Source organism: Kogia breviceps, chromosome 7, assembly GCF_026419965.1.
Source record: "Kogia breviceps isolate mKogBre1 chromosome 7, mKogBre1 haplotype 1, whole genome shotgun sequence".
In the NCBI taxonomy this organism is placed as follows: domain Eukaryota; kingdom Metazoa; phylum Chordata; class Mammalia; order Artiodactyla; family Physeteridae; genus Kogia; species Kogia breviceps.
Window position 1 is genome coordinate 44,207,112 of NC_081316.1, and position 27,194 is coordinate 44,234,305.

The following is a 27,194-nucleotide window of genomic DNA, read 5'->3' on the forward strand; positions in this document are numbered from 1 at the left end:
ACTGACCTCATGTGCTCTGGAGCCCATGCCACAATTAGAGAGAAGCCTGCATGCCACAACAAAAAGCCCGTGCACTGCAACAAAAGATCCTGCATGCCACAACTAAGACCCGATGCAGAAAAATAAATAAATAAAATTTTTTTTAAAAAAGAAAAAAACGCACAACTTAAAGGTTGAGGATTATTTGTAAAAAATAAATAAAAAATAAAGTATGTGAAAAGGATTTTTTCTTTCAAATTTTTATACAATTTTCAAGAACATTAAGGATGAAAAATTAAATTTCTCATTTTTTAAAATGAGAGAACATCCCATTCTATTTTCATCAGCTGTGGTTCTCTTTATTTATATGCATTGATACTAGGAATTAGTTTTTTCATTAAGTGATAAGAATTCTGCCAATTCTGAATATCTATAAATTTAGAGCCACACAGGCTCTTCGCTAATGGAATGAAGCTCTTTCTCGTGGAACTGAGCCAAAGTCTATTAAATAGCATTGTGTAACTTATTGAGTGAAATGTTTCATTGTCAGAGGCTGAACTCAGGACCCCTTTTAATATACGTTCCTGCTTATTATGGCAGGAATTTAGCTGACTTTGTCAAGATAAAACTGTCAGTGCCTTCCCTGAATGTTTCTAGTAGCTGTAGTGACAGATTAGGTACAAGTACATGAATGAAATGGGGCTTTATTTAAACTGACACTGTGAATTCACTCTCATCAGATTCATCAATTCTAATTCACTTATGTCTTTTTGGAGTGCTCAGTCTGTCTCATCTGTTTCAACTGCTTCCTATTCTACCAATATGCTTTTCAATTAGCCAGGCAGAATAGTAGAATGAGTGACATAACACGAGTGAGCTATGCTCTGCCAAACCCGTGTCCATAGGTTCTCTGTACAGTAAAATATATTCCCCATCCTCAAAGTGAAACCTAGATTTATTAATATGTTTCCAAAATCCTCTTCTCAAAAATTAATTAGAGTCCTGTTGAAGTACTTGAATTTAATACAATTCAGCTGGTAATTGATAAAATGCACCAGTTCACAGGCGGCAAAGGCATTTACTCCATTCTATTTCCATCTGCTGATATGTCTACCATAAATTCAAATGACATATCCATCATGCATCTGGAAGTGAGCATTAGATCCAAAATCCTCTTACCCACAGCTGATATGCTGTGTTCAGTTGTCTTTCTTTAAAAATGTCACAAGCACCATAAATAGTTTCTAACATCACAAAATTCAATTAAGGTGTCTGCATATAATTTATCTCTGGTATTCACAGGTATTAGAGAAGCAGCAAGTTAATATAGAGTTTGATTTGTTAAGATGCTCCAGTGATTAAGAGTTGAAGACAAAATGCTTTGTATACAGGAAATAATACCTTCCAAATGTGTGTGCATCTTTTGTAGATAGAACACAAATTGTTATCGTTATTTTATTTTGTATATGTAACCTATTCTCAGATCATTCTTGTTGTAACAAGCAGAAATATGATGGCAAAATTTGGCTGAAAAATCTGTTCAATATTAGAATATAGCAGTGGACTAATTCATGGGGAACTCATTTTTTTTTTTCCCATGGCTTGGGGTTTCACTATCAGAGACTTTCAATCTACTTCCTTATCTTTTCTCTCCCCTTATTTTCTAGACTCTGAGAAAATGAAAATTAATTGTTATTTTTCTCCAAAAAATTAATATAAAGATACCTGGTATAGTTAGGATCTTCAATAAACATGAAAAACTGGTATGACTTAATGGAATGAATGAAAGGCACTTGAAATGTAAAATTTTCTGTAGTGATATCCCAGAACAGGAGTGTGACAAGTAGAAAGTAAAATCTCATATCAAACTCTTGATTCTTAACACTCTCTCACAGAACTGTTCTCAAATTCAGATTTAGTCACTTTCCTTCTTTACTCTAATTTTCAAGCATGAAGAAACTGAAATCACAGAATAGGCTTAGGAAAATACTTTCCAATATTTTGAATCAATTAACTTGAATTAACCTGACAAATTAAACGATAGATCTATCACAGCCTTGAAATTGGGTATGATACTGTCAGTATTTTATAAATAATTAGAAAACAAAGGTAAATAATTCTACATCCCAAATGGATTGACCTCCTTGGCTGATTATACAAAAATACTTCATATGTATTGTAGTTAAGTAGCACACAGTAGATTAAATTGAAATAATTGAATTAATACATTGAATTAATAAATTGAATTAAATTGAAATAATTTCAATAAACTGAAATGTTCATGCCCACTTAGTTGTGAATATTAAACATGTTTCTAATCATGTATTCTAAAACATTTTAGTGTATTAATTTTATATGACTATTATTTAATTATACAATGGTCATTTTTATTCAAAATAGATGTAAATAATATTTAATGATTTTGGTTGTTGTTTTAGTATACAAGAATGTGGAGTTGCTGAGAAAATGGCATACAAGTCACTTTCATCTTGGAGATATCCTATTAAAGTGGGGATTATTCAACCTCTTTCTGTGCAACACTTCCTGCCTATATAACCTAAGCAATGCCTTCAAGCTCAAGCTGTCAAAAAAACCCCAGGAAATCCATCCAATAGCAGATTATATGTTGGTTGAGGAAGATATGAAACAAGAGGCTATATTGAGAATACTGTTTCTCTTATAGTTTTCAGCAATTTAACACAATCTCTGTGTACTTGCCATGCTCATATCAAACTAAAATATTTAATAAAGACAAAATTTTTTACTATTCTCACTTTAATATTATTACTAGAATATTTGTAGAGTATTTGTGTTTACTAACACAATTAAGGGTTTTTCAATTTAAAATAAAGCACTTATTTAGAGTAAACAAAAAATTTGATCTTTAACATATTGAGCTATTGTTAAGGAGTTCCATAAATGGCACACACAGGCTTTATTTTTCTTTTCCCTTCAACATTTTTTTCATTTCAAAGGTATATTAATAAAAGATGAACTGTACCTTCTGTCTGAAAACAGGGCCCAGATTATAAACTTCAAAAAGGAACTGGTTCTGTAAAGATATCCTTTTGCCGTAGTCATGCAAAAATGATGCTTAGTTGATCTTGAATGACACTAAATGGCAATCCTTTAAGGTCACCTGTTAAGAAAATACATCTGCTATTATGGTTACAAATAATTTTTATTTCAAATTTCCATTGTTTGAATTAAATCAAATTTTCTTATTAAATATCTTATGTAATTTCTTTATTTATACAGAAAATTACTATGCCATTTACCAATATCAACATGTATTTATAATACTTCTAATTAAATATAGAGTTGTTACATTATCAGATTTAATTTTTCCTTTGTAATTTATATTTGGTAATAAACACAAAAGCATATCACAAGCTAAATTTTCATGGATTTCAAAAGCTTAAAACATTTAACACATCATTCAGAAGAAAATCATAAGGAAGAATTGAATTTAAACTGTATGTAAGACCTGATGGACTTACAGATATTTACAGAACATTTCATCCAACAGCAGCAGAATACACTTTTTTCTCATTAACACATGGAACACAAGTATTTATCATAAATGGTTGTTGAATTTGTCAAATGCTTTTTTTTTTCATTTATTCAGATGCTTATATGGTTTTTATTCTTTATTTTGTTAATGTTATTCAACATCTGCAAATCAATGTGACACACTACATCTCTTTATGATAAACACTCTCAACAAACTGGGCATACAGGGAATGTATATCAACATAATGAAAGCCATACATGACACACCCACAGCTAACATTATACTAAACAATGAAAAGATGAAACCTTTCCCTCTAAGATAAGGAATAAAACAAGGATGCCCATTCTTACCACATTTATTCAACATAGTACTGGAAGTTGTAGCCTGAGTCATTACGCAAAGAAAAAAGAAATAAAACGCATCTAAATCAAAAAGGAAGAAGTTAAAACATCTCTATTTGCAGATGACATGATATTATACATAGAAAAACCTAAAGACTCAAAAGAGAAAATTAGAACTAATGAACAAATTCAGTAAATTTGAAGGATACAAAATCAAAATGCAAAAATCATTTGTATTTCTATACACTAGTAACAAACTATCAAAAGAGAAATTTAAAAAATAATCTGTTTAAATTGCATCAAAAAGAATAAAGTACATAGGAATAAATTTAACCAAGATGGTAAATGACATGTATACTGAAAACTATAAAATACTGATGGAAGAAATTGAGGAAGATACAAAATAAGGAAAGATATTCTGTGCTGATGCATTGGAAAAATTGATATTGTTAAAACTTCCGTATTACTCAAAGTGATCTAAAAATTCAGTGTAATCCCTATCAAAATTCCAGTGGCATTTTTCACAGAAATAGAAAAACCATCTTAAAATCTGTATAGAACCACAAACACCCTGAAGAGCCAAAGCAATCTTGAAAAGGAAGAATGAAACTGGAGGCCTCCCACTTACTGATTTCACACTGTATTACAAAACTATAGTAATCAACACTGTATGGTACTGGCATAAACACAGACACACAGATCCATGGAACAGAAAAGATAGCTCAAAAATAGACCCACGTACATATGGTCAATTAATTTATGACAAAGGAGCCAAGAATATGTATATGGGGAAAAGACAATTTCTTTAATAAATGGTATTGGGGAAAGTGGACATATGGTTACATGTAAAAGAATGAAACTAGACCCCTGTCTCACACCATAAACAAAAATCAACTCAAAGTGGATTGAATACATCAATATGAGACCTGAAACCACAAAGCTACTAGAAAAAAACACATGGGGGTAAGCCCCTTGGCACTGATCTTGGCAATTATATTTTGGATTTGACACCAAAAGCGAAGATAACAAAAGCAAAAATAAATAGGTGGGACTATACCAAACTAAAAAGCTTCTGCACAGCAAAGGAAATAATCAACAAAATGAAAAAGCATTCTATGGAATGGGACAAAATATCTGCAAATCATTTGTCTGATAAGGAGTTAATGTCCAAAATATACAAGGAACTCACACAAATCAATAGCAAATCCAAATAAACAAACAAAAAACAAAAATAGAGAACCCAGAGCAGGACCTTCAAGATGGTGCAGGAGTAAGACGTAGAGATCACCTTTCTCCCCACAAATATATCAAAAATACATCTATATGTGGAACAGCTGCTACAGAACACCTACTGAATGCTGGCAGAAGACCTCAGACTTCCCAAAAGGCAAGAAACTCCCCAAGCACCTTGGTAGGGCAAAAGAAAAAAAGAAAAAAAAACAGAGACAAAAGAATAGGGAGGGGACCTGCACCTCAGGGAGGGAGCTTGAAGGAGGAAAAGTTTCCACACACTAGAAAGCCCCTTCACTGGCAGAGTCAGGGGGTAGATGGAGGGAAGCTTCGGAGACACAGAGGAGAGCTCAGCAACAGGTGCAGAGGGCAAAGCGGAGAGATTCCTATACAGAGGATCAGTGCTGACTAGCACTCACCAGCCTGAAAGCCTTGTATGCTCATATACTGGGGAGGGTAGGGACTGGGAGCTGAGGCTTGGGATTCAGAGGTCAGATACCAGGGAGAGGACTGGGGTTGGCTGCATGAACACTGCCTGAAGGGGGCTAGTGTGCCACAGCTAAATGGTAGGAAGTCCAGGGGAAAGTCTGGAACTGCCTAAAAGTCAAGAGACCATTGTTTTGGGTTGCACAAGGAGAGGAGACTCAGAGAATGCCTAAACAAGCTCCAGAGATGTGTACGAGCCACGGCTACCAGTGTGAAACAGAGATGGGCATGAAACACTAATGCTGCTGCTGCAGCCACCAAGAATTCTGGATACAGGCACAGGTTACTATCCAAACGTCCCCTCTGGGGAGTCTGTGCAGCCCACCACTGCCAGGGTCCCGTGATCTAGGGACAACTTTCCCGGAAGAACACACAGCACGCCTCAGGCTGTTGCAACATCATGCTGGCCTCTGCCACTGCAGGCTCGCCCTTCATTCCATACCCCTACTTCCCTCCAGCCAGAGTGAGCCAGATCCCCCTAATCAGCTGCTCCTTTAACCCCCTCCTGTCTGGGTGAAGAACAGATGTCAGAGGGTGACCTACATGCAGAGGCAGGGCCAAATCCAAAGCTGAAACTCAGGAGCTATGCGAACAAAGAAGAGAAAGGGAAATCTCTCCCAGCAGCCTCAGGAGCAGTAGATTAAATCTGCACAATCAACTTCATGTACGCTGCATCTGTGGAATACCTGAAGAGACAACCAATAACCCCAAAATTGAGGTGGTAGTCTTTGGGAGCAACTGTAGACTGGGGATTTGCTGTATGCGACTGACCAGTTTCTGATTTTTATGCTTATCTTAGTTTAGTTTTTAGCACTTGTTATCACTGGTGGATTCATTTATTGGTTTGGCTGCTCTCTTCCTTTTTTTTTTGGTTACTTTTAATCTTTTTTAATTTCCATAATTAAAAAATATTTATTTCAATAACTTTACTTACTTTTTTCTTTTTCTTCTTTTTTTCTCCATTTTCTTCTGAGCCATGTGGCTGACAGGGTCTTGGTGCTCCAGCCGGCTGTCTGGCCTGAGCCTCTGATGTGGGAGAGCCGAGTTCAAGACATTGGACCACCAGAGACCTCCCGGCCCCACGTAATATCAATTGGCAAGAACTCTCCCAGAAATCTTCATCTCAACACTAAGACCCAGCTCTGTGCAATGACCAGCGAGCTCTAGTGCTGAACACTCCATGCCAAACAAGTAGCAAGACAGGAACACAACCCCACCCATTAGCAGATAGACTGCCTAAAATCGTAAAAAGTTCACAGACACCTGAAAACACACCACCAAACGTGGTCCTGCCCACAAGAAAGACAAGATCCAGCCTCATCCACCAGAACACAGGCACCAGTCACCTCCAGCAGGAAGCCTACACAACCCACTGAACCAACCTTAGCCACTGGGGGCAGATATCAAAAACAATGGGAACTAGGAATTTGCAGCCTGTGAAAAAGGAGACCACAAACACAGTAAGTTAAGCAAAATGAGAAGACACAGAAATACACAGCAGATGAAGGAGCAAGGTAAAAACCCACCAGACCAAACAAATGAAGAGGAAATAGGCAGTCTACCTGAAAAAGAATTCACAGTAATGATAGTAAAGATGATCCAAAATCTTGGAAATAGAATGGAGAAAATACAAGAAATGTAAAACAAGGACCTAGAAGAACTAAAGAGCAAACAAACTATGAGGAACAACACAGTAAATGAAACTAAAAATTCTCTGGAAGGAATCAATACTAGAATAACTGAGGCAGAAGAACGGATAAGTGGCCTGGAAGATAAAATAGTGGAAATAACTACCATAGAACAGAATAAAGAAAAAAGAATGAAAAGAATTGAGGACAGACACAGAGACCTCTGGGACAACATTAAACACACCAACATTCGAATTACAGAGGTCCCAGAAGAAGGAGAGAAAAAGAAAGGGACTGAGAAAATATTTGAAGAGATTATAGTTGGAAACTTCCCTAATATGGGAAAGGAAATAGTCAGTCAAGTCCAGGAAGCACAGAGAGTCCCATACAAGATAAATCCAAGGAGAAATATGCCAAGACACATATTAATCAAATTAACTATAATTAAACACAAAGAAAAACTATTGAAAGCAGCAAGAGAAAAGCAACAAATAATATACAAGGGAATCCCCATAAGGTTAACAGCTGATTTTTCAGCAGAAACTCTGAAAGTCAGAAAACAGTGGCAGCATGTATTTAAAGTGATGAAAGGGAAAAATCTACAACAAAGATTACTCTCCCCAGCAAGGATCTCATTCAGATCCAATAGAGAAATTAAAACCTTTACAGACAAGCAAAAGCTAAGAGAATTCAGCACCACCAAGCCAGCCTTACAACAAATGCTAAAGGAACTTCTCTAGGCAGGAAACACAAGAGAAGGAAAAGACCTACAATACCAAACTCAAAACAATTAAGAAAATGGTAATAGGAACATACATATTGATAATTACCTTAAATGTAAATGGATTAAATGCTCCAACCAAAAGACACAGACTGGCCGAATGGATACAAAAACAAGACCAATATGTATGCTGTCTGTAAGAGTCCCACTTCAGACCTAGGGACATGTACAGACTGAAAGTGAGGGAATGGAAAAACAAATTCCATGTAAATGGAAATCAAAAGAAAGCTGGAGTAGCAATTCTCATATTAGAAAAAATAGACTTTAAAATAAAGACTAACACAAGAGACACAGAAGGACAGTATATAATGATCAAGGGGTTAATCCAAGAAGAAGATATAACAATTGTAAATATTTATGCACCTAATATAGGGGCACCACAATACATAAGGCAGATGCTAACAGCCAAAAAAAGGGGAAATCAACAGTAACGCAATAATAATAGGGGACTTTAACACCCCACTTCACCAATGGACAGATCAACAAAAATGAAAATAAATAAGGAAACACAAGATTTAAATGACACATTACACAAGATGGACTTAATTGATATTTATAGATCATCCCATCCAAAACAACAGAATACACTTTCTTCTCAAGTGATCATGGAACAACTCCAGGATAGATTATATTTTGGGTCAGAAATAAAACATTGGTAAATTTAAGAAAATTGAAATCGTATCAAGTATCTTTTTCCGACCACAACACTATGAGACTAGATACAATTACAGGAAAAAAAAATGTAGAAAATACAAACAAATGGAGGCTAAACAATACAGTACTAAATAACCAAGAAATCACTGAATAAATCAAAGAGGAAGTAAAAAAATAGCTAGAAAGAAATGACAATGAAAACATGAAGACCCAAAACCTATGGGATGCAGCAAAAGCAGGACTAAGAGGGAAGTTTATAGCAATACAATCCTACCTCAAGAAACAAGAAAAATGTCAAATAAACAACCTAAACTTACACATAAAGCAATTAGATAAAGAAGAACAAAAAACGCCCAAAGTTAGCAGACATAAAGAAATCATAAAGATCAGATCAGAAATAAATGAAAAAGAAATGAAGGAAACTATAGCAAAGTTCAATAAATCTAAAAGGTGGTTTTTTAAGAAGATAAAAAAAATGATAAAGTATTAGAGTCATCAACAAAAAAAGGGAGAAGACTCAAATCGACAGAATTAGAAATGAAAAAGGAGAAGTAAAAACTGACATTGTAGAAATACAAAAGATCAAGAGAGATTACTAAAAGCAACTATATGCCAATGAAATGGACAACCTGGAAGAAATGGACAAATTCTTAGAAAGGTATAACCTTCCAAGACTGAACCAGAAAGAAATAGAAAATATCAACAGAGCAATCACAAGCACTGAAATTGAAACTGTGATTAAAAATCTTCCAACAAACAAAAGCTCAGGAACAGATGGCTTAACAGGTGATTTCTATCAAACATTTAGAGAAGAGCTAACACCCATCCTTCTCAAACTCTTCCAAAATATAGCAGAGGGAGGAACACTCCCAAACTCATTCTATGACGCCACCATTACCCTAATACCAAAACTGGACAAAGATGTCACAAAGAAAGAAAACTATAGTCCAATATTACTGATGAGTATAGATGCAAAAATCCTCTTAAAAATACTAGCAAACAGAATCCAAGAGCACATTAAAAGGATCTTACAGCATGATCAAGTGGGGTTTATCTCAGGAATGCAAGGATTCTTCAATATACACAAATTAATCAATGTGATACACCATATTAAAAAATTGAAGGATAAAAACCATATGATCCTCTCAAAAGATGCAGAAAAAGCTTACAACAAAATTCAACACCCATCTATGATAATACCCTCCAGAAAGTAGGCATAGAGGGAACTTACCTCAACATAATAAAGGTCATAAATGACAAACCCACAGCCAACATCATCCTCAATTGTGAAAAACTGAAACCATTTACACTAAGATCAGGAACAAGACAAGATTGTCTACTCTCATCACTATTATTCAACATTGTTTTGGAAATTTTAGCCACAGCAATCAGAGAAGGAAAAGAAATAAAAGGAATCCAAATAGGAAAAGAAGAAGTAAAGCTGTCACTGTTTGCAGATGACATGATACTATACATAGAGAATACTAAGCATGCTACCAGAAAACTACTAGAGCTAATCAATGAATTGGGTAAAGTAGCAGGATACAAAAGTAATGCACAGAAACTCTTGCATTCCTATACACTAATGATGAAAAATATGAAAGAGAAATTAAGGAAACACTCCCATTTACCACTGCAACAAAAAGAATAAAATATCTAGGAATAAACCTACCTAAGGGGACAAAACCCTGTATGCAGAAAATAATAAGACAGTGGTGAAAGAAATTAAAGATGATAATTTTTATCAAACAAACAAAGAGATAGAGAGATACACCATGTTCTTGGATTGGAAGAATCAACATTGTGAAGATGACTATACTACCCTAAGCAATCTATAGATTCAGTGAAATCCCTATCAAACTACCAGTTGCATTTTTCACAGAACTGGAACTAAAAATTTCCCAATTTATATGGAAACACAAAAGACCCCGAATAGCCAAAGAAATCTTGAGAAAGAAAAATGGAGCTGGAGGAATCAGGCTCCCTGACTTCAGGATATACTACAAAGCTACAGTAATCAAGACAGTATGGTACTGGAATAAAAACAGAAATATAGATCAATGACACAGGATAGAAAGCCCAGAGATAAACCCATGCACATATGGTCACCTTATTTTTGATAATATTGGCAAGAATATTCAATGGAGAAAAGACAGCCTCTTCAATAAGTGGTGCTGGGAAAACTATATGAAAAAGCTATATGAAAAAGAATGAAATTAGAACAGTCTCTAATACTGTACAGAAAAGTACACTCAAAATGGATTAAAGACGTATATTTAAGGCCAGACACTCTAAAACTCTTAGTAGAAAACATAGGCAGAACTCTCTATGACATAAATCACAGCAAGACCCTTTCTGACCCACCGCTTAGAGAAATCGAAATAAAAAGAAAAAGAAACAAATGGGACCTAGTGAAACTTAAAAGCTTTTGCACAGCAAAGGAAACCATAAACAATAAGAAAAGACAACCCTCAGAATGGGAGAAAATATTTGCAAATGAAGCAACTGACAAAGGATTAATCTCTAAAATATACAAGCAGTTCATGCAGCTCAATATCAAAAAACAAACAACCCAATCCAAAAATAGGCAGAAGACTTAAATAGGCATTTCTCCAAAGAATATATACAGATTGCCAGCAAACACATGAAAGGATGCTCAACATCACTATTCATTAGAGAAATGAAAATTAAAACTACCATGAGGTATCACCTCACACACCATTCAGAATGCCCATCATCAAAAAATCTACAAACAATAAATGCTGGAGAGGGTTTGGAGAAAAAGGAACCCTTCTACACTGTTTGTGGAAATGTAAATTGATCAGCCACTATGGAGAACAGTGTGGAGGTTTAAAAGCTACATATAGAACTACCATATGACCCAGCCATCACACTACTGATCATATACTCTGAGAAAACCAAAACTCAAAAAGAGTCATGTACCACAATGTTCATTACAACACTATTTACAGTAGCCAGGACATGGAAGCAACCTAAGTGTCCCATGACAGATGAATGGATAAAGAAGATGTGGCACATATATACAATGTAATATTACTTAGCCATAAAAAGAAATGAAATTGAGTTATTTGTATTGAGGTGGATGGACCTAGTATCTGCCTTAGAGTGAAGTAAGTCAGAAAAAGAAAAACAAATACTGTATGCTAACCCATATATATGGAATCTAAGAAAAAAAAGGTTCTGAAGACCCTAGGGGGAGGACAGGAATAAAGACACAGATGTAGAGAATGGACTTGAGGACACAGGAAGGGAGACGGGTAAGCTGGGACAAAGTGAGAGTGTGGCAATCACATATATATACTACCAAATGTAAAATAGATACCTAGTGGGCAGCAGCCACATAGCACAAGGATATCAGCTCAGTGTTTTGTGACCACCTAGAGAGGTAGGATAGGGAGGATGGGAGGGAGACACAAGAGGGAGATGATATAGGGATATAAGTATACATATAGCTGATTCACTTTTTTATACAGCAGAAACTAAAGTAACAATGTAAAGCAAGTATTCTCCAATAAAGATGTTAAAAAAAAATAGAGAATCCAGTTTAAAATGGGCATAGAAACTGAATGAACAGTTTTCCTAAGTAGACAAAAAAATTATCAACAGTTACATTAAAAAGTGCTCAACATCAATAATAATCAGGGGAACACAAATCAAAACCAAAATGAGATACCACCTCAACTTTTAGAGTGGTTATCATGCAGACAAGTGATAACAAGTGCTGGCAAGGATGTGGAGAAAAGGAAATAAAACTATCATATATTCCAGCAACCCCACTATGCATATATATCCTATGGAAATAAAAATAGGATATTGAAGATATATCTTCATTCCCAAGTTTGCTGCAGCATTATTCACAATAGCCAAATAATGAAAACAACCTACGTTTATCTGAAGGAATGAATGGATAAAGAAAATGTGGCATATATACACATGATGAAATACTGTTCAGCTATAAGAAAGAAGGAAATCTTGCCATTTTCAACAACGTGGATGGACCTTGAGAATACTATGCTAAGTGAAATAAGCCAGATAAGGAGAGACAAATAATGCATGGTATCATTTATATGTGGAATCTAAAGCAAACAAACAAACAAACAAAAAAAGAAAGGTCAAAGCCATAGAAACAGAGTCAGATGGGGGCTAGAGGATGAAGGAATTAGGGAGTGGTTTATTAATGGATACACACTTTCAGCTTTAAGAAGAAAAAGTCTGAGTATCTAATGTAAATATGGTGACTAGAGTTTATCACACTGTATTGTGTAATTGAAAATTGCTAAGAGAACAGAGCTTAAATGTTCTTTACAACAACAACAATAAGATAAATGTGTGAATTGGAATATCTGTTAATTAACTAGATTGGAGGAATCCTTTCACAATATATACAGGCATCAAATCGTCACGATGTACACTTTAAATATCTTAAAATTTTATTTCATGTATACTTCAATGAAACTGAAATAAAAATTAACACATTAACTTATTCTTATATTTCACCTTTTAAAAATTTTTTATAATACTTCCGTAGTATTTTTAGCATTCACATTATTTTTTTGTTTTCCATTTATTTAAGGGATTTACAATAGGTATTTCTACTCAAAAGCTTGTGACTGTCATTTTTAAATATGTTTGAAAATTATTGAAGTGTATGTAATTGCTGACTTATAGGTAATTTACATGTGTGAGACCATCTCTATTTTTTTTACTTATAATGAAGTTCACTGAAAGAAATTCTCCATTCAATAAATTGGGTATTTAAAAAAAATTTGCTCTTGATAGATTTGTGAATGTGCCAGCATGAAGACCACAGCATAGCTACCCATACAAACAATATGTCTTATCTCAAATAACTAAACTGTGATGTAAATTTTGAAGCATTAGATTAATGACTTCAGAGTGACTGAGGCCATTAACTGAGACTCCATGTTGAGACACTACCAAGAGTCAAGGGAAACCTAAGGTGAATATTTCATGATCGGGTTGAGAAAAAATATTTCAATTGCTTGTAGTCTTCACCACCAAAGATTATTGATCTTTATGAGTCTTACCTATATTAGTCAGAACCATAGGAGATTGACATTTATATTAGACAAGTATAGTGGAACATAAGTAAATTCATGTGGCCCAAACCAAAGATTTTCTCTAATCCTGGTTTGCATTTCTCATATCAGGTCCAAATTCTAAATATCATTGTAGTAGACAAGTCACTTTTTTTGGTAAAACAGAAAGCTAATCTTACTTTTGCAGCTCATACTCCAAGTATAAAACTATTCCAGGGCTTCCCTTGTGGCACAGTGTTTAAGAATTCGCCCGCCAATGCAGGGGACATGGGTTTGAGCCGTGGTCCAGGAAGAACCCACATGCTGTGGAGCAACTAAGCCCATGCACCACAACTACTGAGCCTGCACTCTAGAGCCCACGAGCCAAAACTACTGAAGCCTGCACACCTAGAGCCCATGCTCCGCAACAAAAGAAGCCACCGAAATGAGAAGCCCACGCACCGCAACGAAGAGTAGCCTGCACTTGCCTCAACTAGAGAAAGCCCGTGCACAGCAACAAAGACCCAACTCAGCTAAACATAAATAAATAAATTAAAAAAAATATATATATATATATAAACTATTCCAGAAAACAGATAATGTATTCTAAGGTCACTTCAAAAGAAACCCAATTGCGTTCTTAACAAGTAAAACTGTTGTATTTTTTGGTGAAGAATTATGAGGAGAAGGTTACACATTTATTTCCTTCTTTTATCTCTCCCTATCTCTATCCCTCCATTCCTTCCTTTTTTCTTTCTTCATTCTTCTTTCTCACTTTTCTTTCTCTTCCTAACACTGTGAAAATTATACATTTCTACTCTGTACCTTAGAACCCCCACTTTTTTTTTAAAGGCAGGCATGATTTCTTTCCCCCTGAAGTTATAAACTTTGGCAGAGAGATAGTTATCTAGGTAACCAGCAAAAGCTTACTTAAGAACAAGAATTATGTTTCTTTCAGCTTGGACTTTCATTAAGAAAAATTCTTTGGAATTCAGAATTCCATGTTCCCGTTATTGTCATTACCTTTTAAAGATGACATGGTACATCTTTTTTTTTTTTTTTACTTATGGAAATATTGAGAAAATTAAATGAAGTAATGCCTATTAAATGCTTACTAATATGCCTGACATATATTGAGCATTTAATACATAATACTAATTATTATTATTTTCTCACCTTAATTATGAATACAGCAAGAAAGAAATAATAATGAATGGTAGTGTTGTGTTTTCAAATTTCCTCTTCAAGTTTGCTTCTCAGAAGCAAAACCTTTCAGTCTAATGTCTGAAATAAGCTCATGCCTGTCTTTAAAACAATATGTTTTGATGAAGAAACTACTCCATTTGGAGTCAAAGTAAGGTTTCCTTAGGCATTAGCCACTAACTTACTCTTAGATCATAAGTAAGTCATTCAGCATTTCTGAGAAAACGCCTTAGAATGGGGATAATGTGTCAGATCCTCTGTCTACTTGAAGAATTATAAATGTTTCAAGAAATGATAGATGAGAAACTTCTTTCTAATCTCAGTTTTACATGTTAGTTGCTATGTCTGTCTCAAATTGGACTTTATGAAAGGTTACAATTTTTGCCGACCCATCTTTTTCTCACCACTTCTTTTAAAAGTAGATCAAAGTTCACCCAGAAGTCCTAGGTGACTTACTCAAAAAGGAGGTGAGTTGTCTCATTATTCATAACCTTGTTTCACTTACTCTTATGTGGTTCTGCTGTGATTTTTCTAGATCTAACATGAATTTTACTTTGCACAAGGAAAAGAGTAAGTCCTTATAACCAGCCTAAAATTGTACAGTTGCTTGATATTTTCCTTTTCTCTTCTACATTTCTAAATTCCTCTATTTCAAATTATTTCTAATTCATATATCTTCTTTATATATATTTTTTCTCTTTTCTCTCCTTTATCAGACTGGAAAAAATTAGTCTTTTTGCAAGATAATTGCCTTTAATAGAATCCACTTTTAGTTTTCTACTTCAAATGTGTCAATGAGTAGGAAAACAAAAAAAAATTAACCTTAAGAAAACTTAAAGCTAAGAGTTAAATTGATATTTAATCTTTATTAACAACATGTTAACTTTAAGATAGTATCCAGAACGGTTCTATGCTTCAAATGACCTTCCTACCCTCATTCACCTAAAGAACTTCCATTCATATTAAAATTTCTGTTCAGGCTGGAGGTCCTCTTAAGTTTTCCTTACAACTGCAGACAGATCTAATTATGTTGTGTTCTTACTATTGTGGAACTTATTACAACTTCTCTTATTAGAAGTATTGCCATGCATTGATGTATCTGTTTCTTTTCCCCACTTCTAGAGTTCTTCATATATCCTTAAGTCTTCTAATCTAAAGTGAGAACTCTTAATGAAATTTTAAATTTACGCCAAAATATACACACAGACGACTGAATTTAACTTGGTTGCAACTTAGTTAATGTTTGTTTACATAAGGTGTACTCAATTCAGAAACAAAGAAAATCATATTAAAGAAATGCATAAGTGTCAGAATTCTCAGAAACATAGCAGTTAACAAAGAAACAAGTCTGACAGGTCAGGGATGATTATAGGCAACAGCAGAACATTCCTATTTTCATCATCCCACTCTTCCAGGCTCTTTCAACTCTCCTTTGAAATGACCTCCTTTAGACATGAGATACTCAGTCAACACTCTTTTCTGTCACAAGTTAGTCTTTCTACTGAAACTATTAAATCAGGTGCCAAACAAAATGCTACATTTTGAAGGTATAATTCTTCCTCATATTTCAATGAAACAAAACTGTCAATAATTATGCTATGCAAGGAACAAGACAAGGATGCCCACTCTGACCACCATTATTCAGCATAGTGTTGGAAGTCCTAGCAACAGCAGTCATACAAGAAAAGGGAAAAAAAGGAATACAAATTGGAAAGGAAGAAGTAAAACTGTCACTGTTGGCAGATGACATAATAATATACATAGAAAATCCTAAAGATACAACTAAAAACTACTAGAATTCATCAATAAATTTGGTAGTTCCAAATATTCATCAATATATTTGGAATTTAATATACAGAAATCTGTTGTGCTTCTATACACTAACAAACTATCAGAAAGATAAATTAAGAAAACAATTCCATTCACAGTCACATCAAAGAAATAAAATGCCTAGGAATAAATCTACTGAAGAGGTAAAAGACCTGTACTCAGAAAACTATAAGACATCAATGAAAGAAACTGAAGATGATACAGACAGATGGAAAGAGATACCATGTTCATGGATTGGAAAAATTAATATTGTTAAAATGACCATACTACCCAAGGCAATCTACAGATTCATTGCAATCCCTGTAAAAACACAAACAGCATTCTTCACAGAACTAGAACAAATAATTCTAAAATTTGTATGGAAACAGAAAAGACCCTGACTAAATAAAACAATCCTGAGAAATAAGAACAAAGCTGGAGGTATCAAACACCTTGATTTCAAACTATACTACAAAGCTACAGTAATCAAAAGAGTATAGTACTGGCACAAAAACAGACACATAGCCCAATGGAAAAGAATAGCAAGCCAAGAAAAGAACCCACACTTATATGTGCAATTAATCTACAAGAAAGTGGCATGACTATACAATGGGGAAAAGACAGCCTCTTCAATAAACAGTGTTGGAAAAATGGACACCTACAAGCAAATAAATGAAAATGGACTACTCTCACATTATGCACACAAAAACATTGAAAATGGATTAGACTTAAATTTAAGATTTGAAACCATAAAACTTCTAGAAGAAAACATATACTATAAGCTCTATGGCATAGATTTTAGTAATAATTTTTTGGATATGTCTCCTCAGACAAGGGAAACAAAAGCAAACATAAACAAATGGGACTACGTCAAGCTAAAAAGCATTTGCATAGTGAAGGAAACTATCAACAAAACTAATAGGTCACCTAATGAATGGGAGAAGATATTGGCAAATAACACATCCAATAAGAGGTTAATATCCAAAATCTACACAGAACTCATACAACTCAACATCAAAAAAGCAAATAACTTGATCAAAAAGTGGGCAAAGAATCTGAATAGACATTTTTCCCAAGAAGATGCAGATGGCCAACAGGCACATGAAAAGATGCTCAACATCACTAATCATCAGGGAAATGAAAATCAAAACCACAATGAGATATCACCTCAAACCTGTCAGAATTGCTATTATCAAAAAAGACAACCAGTAACAAGCTTTGGCAAGAATGTGAGAAAAGGGAACTGTTGGTGGGAATGTAAACTGGTAAAATGACTATAGAAAAGAGTGTGGATGTTCCTCAAAAAGTTAAAAATAGAACTACCATATGACCAGCAATTCCACTTCTTGGTATTTATCCAAAGAAAACAAAAGCACTGTTCATTGCAGATTTATTTATATTAGCCCAGATATGAAAGCAACCTAGGTGTCCATCAACAGAGGAATAAAGAAGATATGATATACATATAGATATAGATATACATATATACCCACAATGGAATATTTTTCAGCCACAAAAGTTAAATCTTGCCATTTGAGAAAACATGGATGTACCTAGAGTTATGATGCCAAGTGAAATAAGTCAGACAGATAAAGACAAATACTATATGATTTTCTTATATGTGGAAACAAAACAAATGAACAAACATAACAATACAGAAACAGAGTTATAGATAAAGAGAACAAATAAGTGGTTGCCAGAGAAAGCAACAGGTGAGGGAGATCAAGAGGTACAAACTTCCAGTTACAAAATAAATGAGTCAAGGGGATGAAATGTACAGTGTGGGGAATATAGTAACTCTGTAATATTTTTGTATGGTGACATATTGTAACTAGACTTATTGTGGTGATCACTTGAAATGTGTAGAAATATCTAATCACTATGTTGTGTAACAGGAACTAACATAGTGCTTTAGGTCAACTTAAAAAACAAACAAACGAGCAAACAGAAAAAAAGATCAGATTTGTGGTTACCAGAGGCAGGGGGTAGGGGGAGGAAGAATTGGATGAAGGTGGTCAAAAGGTACAAACTTCCAATTATAAGATAAATAAGTACTAGGGATATAATGTACAACACGATAAATACAATTAACACTGCTCTATGTTATATATGAAAGTTGTTAAGAGAATAAATTTTGAGCATTCTCATCACAAGGAAACTTTAAAAAAAATTTCCTTACTTTTTAATCTATATGAGATGATAAATGTTCACTAAACTTAATGTGGTAATCATTTCATGAAGTATTGTAGGTCAAATAATTATGCTGTACATCTTAAGCTTATACAGTGTTGTAGGTCAATTTTATCTCAATAAAACTGAAAGAAAAAATAATAATGACATTCATTAATAATTTATACCATATTTGAAAGAGAAGAAAAATAACTACATTTAACATGTTTGTTCTAATTGAATATTTATTTTTCTAATTGTTAATTTGTAAATTAATTTATTGATTTTTTTTCTTCAAATATTGTAGTCACTGAAAGCAAAGAACAAAAATATTGAATCTTTACAGAATTGGTTAGGTTCTATTAATTATTTTGTGAAAACAAAGAGAGGCTTGGAGTGATTCCAGCAGTGTACTAGAGACACTCACTTGCAATAGCCAATTGGTAAATATTCAGAAAGTTTTCAAGCTACCATTAATATTTAATTCAGCCAGTATGGAAATATTTAAACCCATAATCAGTGAACGCTATAAATTAGGGTATTTTTTTTTTTTTTTTTTTTTTTTGTAGAATACTTGCTAGTTCATATTCCTGCTTTTTTTTTTTAAAACATCTTTATTGGAGTATAATTGCTTTACAATGGTGTGTTAGTTTCTGCTTTACAACAAAGTGAATCAGTTATACATATGCATATGTTCCCATATCTCTTCCCTCTTGCATCTCCCTCCTTTCCACCCTCCCCATCCCACCCCTCTAGGTGGTCATAAACCACCTAGCTGATCTCCCCGTGCCATGCGGCTACTTCCCACTAGCTATCCACCCTATGTTTGGTATGCCACTCTCTCACTTCGTCACAACTTACCTTTCTCCCTCCCCATATCCTCAAGTCCATGCTCTAGTAGGTCTGTGTTTTATTCCTGTCCTACCCCTAGTCTCTTCATGACATTTTTTTTTTCTTAGATTCCATATATATGTGTTAGCAGACGGTATTTGTTTTTCTCCCTCTGACTTACTTCACTCTGTATGACAGACTCCAGGCCCATCTACCTCACTACAAATAACTCAGTTTCATTTCTTTTTATGGCTGAGTAATATTCCATTGTATATATGTGCCACATCTTCTTTATCCATTCATCTGTTGATGGACACTTAGGTTGCTTCCATGTCCTGGCTATTGTAAATAGAGCTGCAATGAACATTTTGGTACATGACCCTTTTTGAATTTAAATTAGGGTTTTAAAAATTACTCATTCAGTTTGGTTTACCAGAACACCACTGTTAATCACCAACTCAAAGTGTGGAATCAGAGAACCTCTTAATTATCATGTAAAGATTATCATCTCTTAGAGGCAGAGGGCAAGAAACTTGAGGCTGAGGCCATGAGTTAATTATAAAAGTAGGTGAGCTCCAGAAAGGTGAATTCTCAAACCTAACAAGTCTGTCACCTCAGTGTCAGAGCTTTTATTGGAAAGGAGTGAGATGTTGATATTCATAATAGAGACATTTGGCTAAACCACTCAAAAATACTGAATTCCTCTATCAGGAACATGTTTATGAGGGCGATCCTCTGGCCCTCCTGATGTGCTCTGGTCCTTCTGGGTAAAGATATAGATACTGCATCCAAGATCAGACATGATCAGAACCAGAGAGTGGTAAGTGAATTGGATCACTCTTTCCCACTGTCATGTGTCTACTTTCACACCATCTTTCCTATAAAGTATGTCTGTTGATTCTACACAACGTCATGCAGGGTCTGTGTCAGTGGAGGTGGCCCTGACTTTCATCACTGGATCAACAATGCATCTCATTTAGCTCACCCCTGTACCTTCATAGGGGCTCCTGTGGCCAGCTGACCAAGACAGGGAAAAGCCAAGGGTGGGTCAGAGACAGATCTGCTCTGTTTGTATGTACATCCTGAGAGTAAGCACTATATTATGGCAGACTGTTTCTGAAAGATATCCATGGTGGGGAATTCTTTCAAAGGACAGTGAACCTGGTCATTAAATTTTTGTTGAAAGAGAAATAGGCCAAAGTAAGGATATATAAATGGACTATGGATAGTATATACATAGTCCGATACATATATGTATCGGACTATGTATATATAAAACAAGGAATTGGGCTAACATGAAGTGTGACTGTGGATAATAGCAAATCCCAACATTTGGAGTTGGTAACCTGGAGATCCAGAAGAACCAAGGGCATAGTCCAAGCTGAAGACCAGCAGGCTCCAGATCCAAAAAGTGCCAATGTTTCAGTTCAAGTCTGAAAGCAGGAGAAAATTGATGTTCCAACTTGAAAGCAGTTGGGCAGAGGAATTCCCTCTTACTCACATGAATGTCAGTCGGTTTGTTCTTTTCAGGCCTTCAATTCCCTGGATGGGGTCCACCTACTTTAGGGAGTACAATCTGCTTTACTTAGCTGATGTATTCAAATGTCAAACTCCTTCAGAAACACCCTCACAGACACAACTAGAATAATGTTTGACCAAGTGTCTCTGCAGCCCCTGTCCCAGTCAAGTTGACCACAAAAAACTAAGTATAACATTTTCTTAACCCCACATCCTCCTTTAACTTTTCCCTGTTTCACTGCTACACAACACAACCACATTCCTCAAAAGAAATACCTATACTTACTGTCTTCATTTTCACACCTCACATTCATTCCCTTTCCCATTAATATCTACTTTCATTCCAAATATTCCATTTTGCTTTCTTGAACCTTAGCAGAAACGTATTCCTCTATCAGGCTCTTAAGTGTGGGATTCATCAAAGTTCAATCCTGGCTTTCTTTAATCTCTACTCTATAATCTCTTCCGAGGTAATCCTTGACTTCACTATACCACCTAAACACAAACAACTGCCAAATTTATCACCATTTTTCCCTTGCTTTCTCAAAGTCATGACAAAATTAACATGTTTAAAATTGAAACCAGGAACAATATCTGCTTCCTTTCATCAACCCTGTCAACCATTAAAAATAACCATATCATCCTCTGGTATTCTCAATCTCAGTGACTGATTCCACCATGTTCTCATCTTGCAAAAGCCACAAACTTAAGGACATCTCTGATATTTCATTCTTCCTCAACCATGAATTCAATTATTTATCAAATCATGTTTATTTGATCCCTATGTATATTTCAGATCCTTGTCTACTCTATTTCTATTACCACTCATTTAACATATCTTCTGCATTTGCCATTGAATTGGCCTCCCTGCCAATTCCACTGTGTGTCCACTTTAAAATATTCTTCATGAGACATACAGGTGGCCAAAAATCACAAGAAAAGATGCTCAACATCACTAATTATCAGAGAAATGCAAATCAAGATTACAATGAGGCATCACTTCATGCCAGTCAGAATGGTCATCATCAAAAAGTCCACAAAAAGTAAATGCTGGAGAGGGTGTGGAGAAAAGGGAACCCTCCTACACTGTTGGTGGGAATGTAAATTGGTACAACCTAGACTATGGAGAAGAGTATGGAGGTTCCTTAGAAACTAAAAACAGAGCTACCATATGTTCCAGCAATACCACTCGTGGGCATATATCCAGAGAAAACCATAATCCAAAGAGATACATGCACCCCAATGTTCACTGAAGCACTATTTACAATAGCCAAGATACTGAAGTCACCTTAATGTCCATCAACAGATGAATGAATAAAGAAGATGTGGTACATATACAATGGAATATTACTCAACCATAAAAAGAATGAAATAATGACATTTTCAGCAACATGGATGGACCTAGAGATTATACTAAGTGAAGTTAGTCAGACAGAGAACAACAAATATATAATATCACTTATGTGGAATCTAATTTTAAAAAAATGATACAAATGAACTTATTTACAAAACAGAAACAAACTTACAGATATTGAAAACCAACTCATGGTTCCCAAAGGGGAAATGTGGCAGGGGGAGGGATAAATCAGGAGCTTGGGATGAACATACACACACTATTATATATAAGATCGATAACCAAAATGGGCATACTGTATAGCACAGGGAACTCTATATTCTGGGATAACCTATATGAGAAAAGAATCTTAAAAAGAATGAATATATGTATATGTGTAACTGAATCACTTTGCTGTACACTTGAAACTAACAAAATATTGTAAATCAACTATACTCCAATAAAATTAAAATTTAAAAAATAAGATATAATAAAATATTCTTCATGTTGTAGCCAGAATGATAGTTTAAATTGAAAATCAGATAAATGGCTGGAGTGGTTTTTTTTTTTCCTACTTATATGTTTTTGTACTTTATATATATGCATACAGCTAATTGCTCTCTATATGTGTGTATATACATATATATACATATAATTGTCTCATTATGTGCTATTCACTGTGCTAGTTATTGGAATTTCAAATGTGAACAAGATAAAGACCTGACCTTAAGTAGATCCAGTGAGAGAGCAAGGCTGGTGAACAGCCAGTTTCAGTGTTGTGTGATAAGAGCTATTATAGAGGACAGCCTGGAATCACAGGAAGGGCACTCAGTCCATTAATGAGCATTCAGGGAAGGCTTTCAGGAGGTGACTTTCAAGCTGAAGAAAACAGAAGAACATGGATGGCCGTAGTTGTGGTTAGGGAGATGAGTTGGGTCACGTGGTTAGGGATCTTTGTTTGCTACACTAAGGAAATTAGAATTGTTTTCCAGACACTTACAAGAATTAAAAATAGTCTATTGAATAACTACCAATGATGATACTAGTTTTCATACTTATACACACATTAAGTATCACAAAACACTTCAAAATATATTGTCATTTAAGCTCCAACATGGTTTTACCAATGTCAAAACATTTTTTTTCAGAGAGCCTATAGCACATAGAAGCTTACAGAGTGAGTAAATGTCAGAATCCAGAATAGCGCAGTTCAATACACTTTTTCTATAAACAGGATATAAAATTCTGTCATTCTAAATAGACCTCATTGATCTAACACTGTGCAAAAACTGCCCTAATATTAAAGGGAAATATTATTTGTCTCTTCAAGGATATTTAAAACCTTAACTTTTAATTTAAATGTTGATTATATTGTAGTGAAACATTTAGGAAATACAGTCAACTTTTAATGATACCAGGTGGATCATCCTAATTCCAGATTAACTACATCCCACTGACACAATTTCTTCCCCATCCTGCTGCCACCTGTCTGGTACCAAACCCACTCAGCTGTGGAAACTGACAGCTGGTTATTCAGGGGGGAGTGGTGGGAGCAGGCATCAGGTGAAAATGACTCATTAGCAATGAAATGGAAAAAATATGCAGACTTCCCTGCAGACATTTTGGATGATGCGCAGTTCTTTTATCTAAGGCTTATGTCTTGCTGCTCAATTGAGAGTTAATTGCAAAATAATAATAATATATTTAATTTTCAAAAGTTTCTGAAATTACTATGATGTGATGCCATCAGATTTAATTAATTTATTTACATTTCCTCCACACCAGTAAGGTTTCCATTTGGACCAGAATCGTGCGGGCCCAAAGAAAAATACCCTAACATTTTGGCTTTCTGTGCATTTCCAGGGATACTGCATTGGAAAGAACCCTGGGACTGGGAGTTGGCATACTGAATTCTAGTCATTCGTTAGCTACACAGAATCATATAGTTCTCTGAATTCCTCTGGACATGAGATTGTACATGAAGAAAAGAGAATTTAATGGGCAGAGTGATTGAATTACACTTAATTATAGATTTTTATCTCCCTTTCCTGTTTCCTTTAGTTTTATTTACTTGAAGTTATTAATAGATCACTTATTTCTCTCAAATATCTCTTTTATACTTGTGGATTTCTATACTGTTTAAAGATCTTTTCACTGTGTCTATGAAATATTTGAAATATCAACAAAGTTTTATACTTGATTTTTCAAAAATGGAGTTTTCAGAAAAGAGCAAAGACAGCTCAATTTTCATGAAATTAAAAATACAGACTTGGGCTTCCGTGGTGGTGCAGTGGTTGAGAATCCACCTGTCGATGCAAGGTACATGGGTTCGTGCCCCGGTCCGGGAAGATCTCACGTGCCGCGGAGCGTCTGGGCCCAGGGGGCCATGGCCGCTGAGCCTGCGCGTCCAGAGCCTGTGCTCCGCAATGGGAGAGGCCGCAACAGTGAGAGGCCCGCATACCACAAAAAAAAAAAAAAAAAAAAAAATACAGACTTTTTACAAAAACTTCGCATATGCTATAAAATATCAATGATTGAAACATTTATAGAAAATTTTCTTATAGTGAGTTAATTGTTTTACAATGTCTCCTAAATGCACTTTCAACTATGGAAATTAATCATGTTTAGCTAAAGAATTTTTCCCATTTCTAAGACCAAAATGGTAGCAACACTAAAATGATTAGAAAGTAGCTTAATATACAAAAAAGAACTGTCAGTGCACAGTGGCTTCCTGATAGTAAATAGTAATGTGTGCCTTTTAGGATCTTGTTTCTGGAAAGTATGTCCAAATGTTAGTGACACACTGATGTGCCAAAAATAACCCTGGAAATAACGAGAGACTGGCAGAGCTCCTAAAATAAACTTTTCTAAAACCACGTCTCACCTTTTATCATTTGAACTCCTTTCTCACATATGTGTCTTCTTACCTTTCTCATTTCCTGACAGCCTGAAGCTCTGCCATTAGTAGCAGCCACTGGAAGTCATACTGTTACATCTGTCACTATTAGTTAAGAATACCATCCAATTTCAAGAAAACTAGAATCTTTTTCCTTTAGTCATTTTTGCTTCCCCAGTGACGGGTCAAAAGGGTTGCCTATAGCAAGTAACTAAGCACAGAATTGCTTGTTGAAATATTCCATTTCACGAAACCAAGAACTCCCAGACAAACCTTGTTACTGCCATTTGTCACACATTTACCGCACGTATCTTCTATCTTGAAAAACTCTTATCTCCCCTCAGTCCAATGTCATGGAACAGAACTGTTTTTCAGACACCACAGCAAAAATCTTCACAAACCAGACAGCAGGCTGAAGTCAGTTTTTGTAGACTTTATTCTCTTAGGGCGTTGTGAATCTGTGAGAGCAACTAATGCTGAAAAAGGTCTTTCGTGCCTTTCTAGCACTGGCACTGCAGCTGTTAGCACTTCTGGTGTCAAGGTACAAATGTCATGAAGGTACTGTCAGTAAAGTAACACCCATGAAAATCAGCCTGACAGTCTGGCTGGCCGCCAGAGCCTGTAATCATCTCGTTATATGCCGCTTGGAGCTGAACTTCTGTTATTCCTATTCCCTCCAATTGCTCTTAATTGAAGCAGAGGGATTTGCTTCACATCAGTAGAATGAAAGGGTATTTTTGGATTCTTTAAAAGTGTAATTTCAAAACTGAAGACTAACTGAGGTGATTAGAATATTATGGTTCAGCTTTCTGTAATTCATAAACGTGTGTCATGGGAGGAAACAGCTTGAATAAAAATGTGTTCCCCAATTCCCCAACCCACGTCTTCTGTGAAGAGAGTACAATTGAAAACTTCTTCAAACAGATGAAAGACGTACAACACATTATGTTTATTTTGATAACTCTATGAGTTCTAATTAGAGAAAATTGCCCAGATATAAGTAGAGATGATTAATCAATGAAGTGATTTCTTAGTCTTTTAGAAATTCCAGAATTTATTTAAAAAAATGTATAAAAAATTTACTATATCTTGTCTTTCCTAGGATTCTCTGATTTGATTTTGGTACAAGGTCATAACAGCTAAGGGTCAGTGGGAAGATGCATTTTCCCAGGGATAGAACTCCAGGGATTGGCATATCGACAAACTGCTTGGCATCATCAATTACTTTACGATTTGCAGTTATCATCAGCTTTACTCTTTTTTTTTTTTTTTTTTTTTGTGGTATGCGGGCCTCTCACTGTTGTGGCCTCTCCCGTTGCGGAGCACAGGCTCCGGACGCGCAGGCCCAGTGGCCATGGCTCACGGGCTTAGCTGCTCCGCGGCATGTGGGATCCTCCCGGACCAGAGCACGAACCCGTATCTCCTGCATCGGCAGGCGGACTCTCAACCACTGCGCCACCAGGGAAGCCCAGCTTTACTCTTTTTTTTGTTAGTTTTGTTTTTTGGTTTTTTTTCAGTATGTGGGCCTCTCACTGTTGTGGCCTCTCCCATTGCGGAGCGCAGCCTCCGGAAGCGCAGGCTCAGTGGCCATGGCTCACGGGCCCAGCCGCTCCGCGGCATGTGGGATCTTCCCGGACCGGGGCACAAACCCGTGTCCCCTGCATAGGCAGGCGGATTCTCAACCACTGCGCCACCAGGGAAGCCCAGCTTTACTCTTGATATGGTAATATACTAACCTATTTGTCAGCATTTACAGAGGGAT

At 35.5% G+C, this 27,194-nt stretch overlaps 1 protein-coding gene across 3 annotated transcripts in view; it reads right to left on the bottom strand.

The window, feature by feature from the left end:
- Nucleotides 1-27,194, bottom strand: part of CNTN5 (contactin 5) — a 1,356,013-nt gene that overhangs the window by 1,030,565 nt on the left and 298,254 nt on the right. For 2 of the 3 annotated variants that reach the window (XM_067038233.1, XM_067038231.1), the window contains exon 2: nt 2,981-3,118. The gene's annotated coding sequence lies outside the window, so the exon portion shown is untranslated. Of the gene's footprint in view, nt 1-2,980; nt 3,119-23,261; nt 23,343-27,194 lie in introns of those variants that run through there. The other variant, XM_067038232.1, reaches the window with a different exon arrangement.